This window comes from Suricata suricatta, chromosome 14, assembly GCF_006229205.1.
Source record: "Suricata suricatta isolate VVHF042 chromosome 14, meerkat_22Aug2017_6uvM2_HiC, whole genome shotgun sequence".
In the NCBI taxonomy this organism is placed as follows: Eukaryota; Metazoa; Chordata; class Mammalia; order Carnivora; family Herpestidae; genus Suricata; species Suricata suricatta.
The window spans coordinates 40093443-40100751 of NC_043713.1; positions in this window are offsets into that span (position 1 = coordinate 40093443).

The window sequence follows — 7309 nt, forward strand, 5'->3', positions numbered from 1 at the left end:
TGTGGGGGGGCATCATTAATGGGAAAGATCAGGAAAGATTAACTTTGCAATGCTTTTTCGACATCTAAGCTAACATTTCAGGTAGAGAGTTGGAGCCTGGAACTCAAGGGAAAGGTGTGGGATATTGCCTTTGGTTTGCCAGTCATTAACATGGAGATGGTGTTTTAGGTTTTAGGTTAGAAGTCTTGGTGAGATCAACAAGGGAGTGAGCAGGGATAGAACCAGAAGAAAGGTCCAACAATTGCATTCTGGGGCAATCGACTAGTTAAAGGTGATAGAGGAAAAGAGGAATCAGTTAGTGAGGTGGAGAAGAAAAAAACAGGAACCAAGTGAAGAATGTGTTTCAAGGACAGCGTGCAAGTTCTCTGCAATTAAGATAATAGCATGAAGCTGAAAATGAATAGAATAGTAATATTGAAGTCTCTGCAACCTTTGTAAAAACTCACTTAGGGACACCTGGATGGCTCAGTAGTTAAGTATCGGACTCCTGGTTTAGGCTCCGGTCATGATCTCATGTTGTGGGCTAGAGCCTTGTGTCCGGCTCTGCACTGATGGTGGGGAGCCTGCTTGGGATCCATTCTCTCTCTCTCACTCTCAGCATGGATCTGCTTCGTTGGTGAAGTCTGTGAGCCCAAGCTTATAAGCCCATAATAATAAAGCCCTTTGCTTTTACATGCGTGACTCGGTCTCCCTGGCGGTCTCTGGTTTTGGGGGCGATATTAAAATCTGGCCATTCTCTCTCTCTCTCCCTCTCTCTCTCTCTCTCCCTCTCCTCCTCCCCTGCTCATGCTCTCTTAAAAAAAAAAAGAATAAACTTTAAAAATATTTTTTAAAAAACACCACATTTGGTGAAGCAGTAGGCAAGAAAAGATGATTAGAAAGGATTCAAGTGATAACCAAGAAAGATATCAAAGACAGTAAACATAAAACATCTTTTCCTAGAATCCTTTTTTGTAAAAGAGAACGAAAGTGGGGTATGATAGCTGGATGGAGAGATAGGGCTTAGAAAGGTAGAGATTTCTGGTGTTTTTTTGTTGTTGTTGTTTTTTATTTTTTTTTTTTTAAGTTTAGTTTAGCTTATATACTACTGGGGAGGATACTGATGGATTAAATTGATAATGTAAAAGACAAGGAGCAGAATTGATAAAGCAATGTCTTTGAGTCGGCGGGAGGGGATGGGAATGAATGTACAAAGGAAGAAGTTGAACTTCACCGTCAACAGAGGCAGTCCTTCATAGCACAGAAGAAAAGGTCGCGTGAATGGAGCAGAGGCAAGGCAGGTGGTGGGTATGGGGAAGCTTGTAGAAGTTCACTACATTTTTTTTTTTATCTGCAAAATGGAAAACTAGGTCAGAATGAAAAGTGAGAACTGAGGGGCATGTATGGGAGGTTTGAGCAGAGAAAAAGATGTTACGAAAAAATTGCCATGGAGAACGGGGAAGTGGGTGGACCAGGCAGATAGGGTAAGGCTGTGGGCAGTATTAACTTCTGCTTAAAACACTGACCACGGCCTTGAAGTGAAACTCCTGAACTTGGGTATGAGTCCATAGTTAGTCACGTTCAACTGTGAGTGTGCAGCAGCTGGGAAGCTGGAGAGTTAGATTTAATTGGGGAATAACTTTGACAAGCGATAATCAGCTTCTAATTTTGTAGCTCAACAAGTGTAGGAGGATATGTTATGATTTCACTGTGTGCTTCCCTGATTTTTACAAATATACTTTACAGGCTTTGCGATTCCTCTGTTGTAAAACCCCTGGACATACTCTGGCCATTTTTTCCTGTTAAAGTTTGTCACGTTTCCATTGATGTGTAGGCATTCCTTGCATGTTCTAGGTATTCCCTTGTCTGTTTTAGTCCTAGCTGATGTCTTTCCCAATCTATCATCTGCCTCTTAACTCTATTCAAGATGTCCGTTGTTGAAAAGAAAGCCTGACTTTAATGTAATCAAATATATCTTATTTTATTATTATTACTATATGATATATGCTTTTTAGGCATCATTTCAAAAACCTTCCTCCACCTGTGGATCACATAGTATTCTCCAATATTGTCTTCGGTGGACTTTATGTCTTTGTCACCACAGGAAAGGCCACTTTGGGTGTGGTGCCAAGTAGAGAATCAGTGTTGTTTTTCTCCCAAAATGACTCAGTTTTCCTAATCCCACTACTATACAAGTTCTCCTCTTCTCAGTGCTTTGTGCTAGTCACATTGTTTTCAGACATTCAGTTCCTGCTTATGCATTGGTCTCTTTCTGAGTTCTCAGTTAAAACCCATTAGCATATTTGTCTGTGTTTGTGCAAAACACACACTAGAAATCCTTGGTAGGCCCATCTCACATTTTAACAAATATGCTAATACATGTCCATCATCTATGAGATCAGATTAGGAACTCACCCTGCTAAATTTGACCTAAGGTATCACTTTAATAGGTCAATAAATATTAGAAACAGAGAAAGAAAAACAAAGAGTTACTCATCAAAAAATGCTCAGGCATCATTCATTTATTCAACCATTTACTCATTTGGTCAACAAATACTAGGCATCTGCTGTGGGCTAGGATCCATGTGGACAGAGCTGGAGATGGAAGGGTAAGCCAGAAAAAGCATGTGTCTGAAATCATGAAACTGTACAGTCTTCGATAATAAACACATATTAACCAAATAATTATTCAGACAAATTTAACTTTGTAATTGTGACAAGTACCCTAAATGAGAGGCAGCTGCTTCATGAGGAAGACTTGACTTCTAGAGAGAATTTGACCTGAAAGAGGAGAACATAAAAGGTGATTGTAGGATGGACAGGATTGGTAACCAAGCTAGAGAGATGAAAGGAAGTTACAGGTAGAGGAAAGAACATGTACAAAGCACCTATGGTAGAAAGGGCCTGAGTGTAAAGGTCTGAAAAAAAAAACAGATGTGTTTGTGTGTGTCAGTATTTAGGAGTCAGAGTGGAAGGAGCTAGCTAACGAGAATGCGTGGGCAGAGCCTGCAAGGGAAGAAGAAATACGACACGTTGCTGTCAAAGAAGCCAAGAGTGAGTACCCTCTAGGCTAGGCTATCACTCAGAACAGTGCATTTCTTGTCTCTGTGTCCATTTAACGGAAGGGTAACATTTCCTAATCTATGAACAAACTTAACACATGATTTTTCATACTGGTGATTTTTAAAATCACCAGTCCTTATAGAATGCTGTTTCCATATCATTTTGAACTTAACTTGACATTGATCTTTTCTTTTACAAAGGAATCGGCAGGATGTAAATCTCAGATAGAGAGTGCTTCTTGCCCTACCCAGTTATTTTATTTTTCCTCAGGGGTTTCCCTTGAGCATAAGCCCTATCTTGTTCACCACAGCATTCCCAATGCTGAGAACAATGCCTGACACATAGTAGGTTCTCCATAAATACTTGTCAGATGAGTTAATTATTAAAGCAAACAAATGAAACTTTTGTAGTTTTATGTATTTATAGACTTGTTCATGGCACTCCTGGGGGGCCGTATATCAATGACAGATGTCATGAACTGTCTCTGGTCATGTTCAACAAAATTGCCTCAAAATTCTTTCATTGGTTTGTTTTTATTGAGGGTCTATTAAGTCAAAAGTACTGTCATAAGAATTGGTTTATAGTTTATTTCATACTCTATCCCTTACTTAGTTCAAAAATATACTTTGAAATGTCATGGAAACTTGAGTGCGATTAGTATGCTATGCTTTATTGAGGCAAATTTTGAAAGGAGAACTTCCAAGAAATATGGACAGCATTAGAAAAATAAAAATTTTATTTATTGGAAAATAAACAACATTAAAACAATGTCTGCCATAAAAAATTATTTTAAAGAAAAAAATGGTCTAAGCAATGGTCTAGCACAAACTGTGGGACCCCACCTTAGCAATCTGATAGTTAATCCACGTGGGTCAGACAAGGTGGGGTTCATGTGGACGGGAAGGCGGTTGAAGGACTTGGGTGTGGTTAGTGACTTAACCCTGCGGTTCAGTCCCAGACCGGGACCTGAGGGGTACTGGAAGAATAGGAAGTAGAGAGCTGGGGTAGGGATGCAGTGGGGTGGGGGTATGAATGGCTTGTAGAGATGCAGCAGTGCAGGAGGAGGGTGCCCAAACTAACCAAAGCGTAGGGAGCACTTAGAATATGCCGGGTCTTATTCTGCATATCTTTCATGCATCATGTTGTTTAATTTTCCAACAACTCTGAGAGGTAAATGTTCTAACTGTGCTCATTTTATTGTGGTATCAGAGGTTTCCCTCTAAAGTAATTAGATGATGCCCTTTAATGTTTTTTTTCTTTTCCCTGTAAGTCTGGGTTTCCTTTGCTTTTGTTCTATTCTGTGCCCTAACCCATGCCAAGACAGATTTGTTCTGAGGATCGCTTGTGCCCACGAACCCTCCTCCCCAGGATCCAGCGGCAGGAGGACTGGCAGAAATGTCAGGAAGAGCTGCCTCCATGTACACCTCAGTGAGTACCTGTGACTTTTGGTTGCCATTAATAAGTTTATTTTCTGGTTTCTGAAAGTAGGAAACTGTGAAGGCAGACTGTAGATGTACCCCTGTGGACCTGGCGTGGCTGTTTCTTTCTCTCTTTAAGGACCACTCTGATTCTGATTTTCTATGCAGAAATGAACATCTATTTCTAGCTGACATTTAAAAAAAAAAACAGCCACTAGAATCTAAGTAGTTCAATTTTAGAAATGGAAGTTACCATAGACAGCAGCCAGTGTTACTTCAATGACCTCATTTAATTGTGCGAGTGCTCAGGCCTGAGCTTACCTGAGCCATCCAAGACTTAAAGGGAGTTGCTCCTGACTTTTGGGCTGGTGCACTGTTTACTAGAGCACACTGGGAGGCGCCTGGGGGGCTCAGTCAGTTAAGCCTCCGGCTTCAGCTCAGGTCAGATCTCATATTTGTGGGTTCGAGACCCGCATCAGGCTCTGTGCTGACAGCTAGCTCAGAGACTGGAGCCTGCTTCCGGTTCTGTGTCTCCTTCTCTCTCTGTCCCTGCCCCTCTCATGCTCTGTCTCTCTCTGTCTCAAAAATAAATAAAACATTAAAAAAAAAAATAGAGCACACTGGGAAACCAGTTCAAGTCAGCAGAATCATCTTCACAGCCAAAAGACATGCCTTTTTTTCTGATGAGTACTTCAAGTGTATTTATTTATTTTGAGAAAGACAGAGACATCACGAGAGGGGAGGGACAGAGAGAAAGGGGGAGAGAAAATCCCAAACAGGCTCCCCACTGCCAGCTGTGGAGCCAGAGGGGGGCTCGAGCCCACAAACGATGAGATCATGACCTGAGTTGAAATCAAGAGTTGGATGCTTAACCAACTGAGCCACCCAGGCACCCCTATAAGTATTTTTTTATGTTTATTTATTTTGAGAGAGAGAGAGAGAGAGAGAGAGAGAGAGAGAGAGAGAGAGAGAGAAAGCAGAGGAGGGGCAGTGAGAGAGGGAGAGAGAGAATCCCAAGCAGGCTCCCCACTGCCAGTGGAGAGCCAAACTTAGAGCTCAAACTCAGGAAACATGAGATCATGACCGGAGCCAAAATCAAGAGTTGGATGCTTAACCAACTGAGCCACCCAGGTGCCCCTGAAAGACATTAAAAAAAAAAAAATCCCTCTACATCCATTTCATTGTCTTTTCAGATTTATACCTATTATTTCAAAATTGTATTATAGAGAAATCCACTTCAGTGACTATACAGCCTAATTTAAATATAATAATGAATTAAGATACATCTTTCAAGTAATTCCCTTATATTACATTCTTTTGTTTAAAAAAAAAGTCACAATACCCCCATCACCATTTTAATAGCCTCAATTAGGTGCTTAGTGTGAAAGATGAAAATAAATATCCAAGATGAATTCTTTTCAGATTGCTCTTCCACCCATTCCAGGAATGAGGAAAAAACCTAAGCTCCCCTTAAGGCATTAGGGGTTAAAGGGCAAGGCAAGAATTTGGAAATGTCCTATTGTCAAGGACTATGATGACAGCCTGAGTAGATTTCTGGAACCTGAAACCAGCTCGCTGCTCTGTCCTCTGGAAGGCTTCATGCTAGAGATAGTGATGTCACTAATAGGATGAGGTGTGTTTATGAAATCATCGCTGGAAAAACATGAGGGTGAAAAAGCAGGGAAACAGAAGCATGGCAACTATAGTCTCATGATGATGACCCAGGTTTATTTTACTAGCGAAGTCGCAATGACAAATTTTGTGGATATGGAAATAACAGAACAACTCACTATGTGTCATTCGGGAACGAAACAGAGCGTGGGACTAATACACAGACTGTACGCCGCGTGGTGTTCGACATCACTTTTGAGTTCAACCATGTGGTCGGTATTGTAATAATTCTGGCTCTGTGTATAATTGCATAGGATGGTACGTGTTTTCAGGAACCGAAAAGCTGTGAGGGACATGGTTGGCTTTTCAAACAGGTTTCCCCAAACATCCAAGTGGAGACAAACCAAGTGAATTGGAACAGACAGGTTTCTCCTTTGTGGTGAGACTTCCCAGGCTGAAGCCAGCAGTTGAAAAGTGGTGCAGGAAGAGGAGTCAGAATGCCCCATCCTTGCTTTCTGGAGAGCTTCAAGCACACTGCTTTCCTATCTTAACTTTCCAGGTTAGGACCCGCCATAATTCACCCAGTTTAAGTACACAGCAAACCAAACAGAAATTGTATAGCATTCTTTTTCTTGTCTTGCTGCAAACTCTGGTTTTGGTGATAGGAAAGCAGGAGAGGAATCTCCAGTAGATGTCCAGGAATCGGGTTTAGGAGACCAGTTATAAGAAGGTCAGTGGGTGGCTTTAATTTGGGACAAGGGAGGGTCTTGGAGAACAAGTAGATCACATTTAGTCAACGTTTAGGACCTTACGAGATGCATTTTCTGTGGTTTCTTACCCTTGATTTTGTTATTACTTTTTTTTTTTTTTTTTTTTGGTAAACTGGATTCCCTTAAAGTCTTTAACTTACGGTAATTTTGTTGCATCACTGCTATACTGTGCTATACGAAATTTCTAAAAACAAAAGTAAGCCCCCCCCCCCCCAAAGAAAGGTGTGGCACAGATGAAAACCCCGTGTGAACTGCGCTTGGAGGTCTGCCGGAAATTTGCTCCGGCAGTGTCCACCGCCTCAGCCCTGTGTACCCCTTAGGCCGCCGTTAACATAAAACCCGGGGCTTGGTCTCCTCTGGTCTCTGCCGGTCTGAAACTGACTTGAGAACCGCTGGCGCAGCCGGCCACGCGCGGGGCGGGCGGAGTCGGGGCGCGGGAGCGCGCGCAGGCCCGCGCCCCCTTCCCGA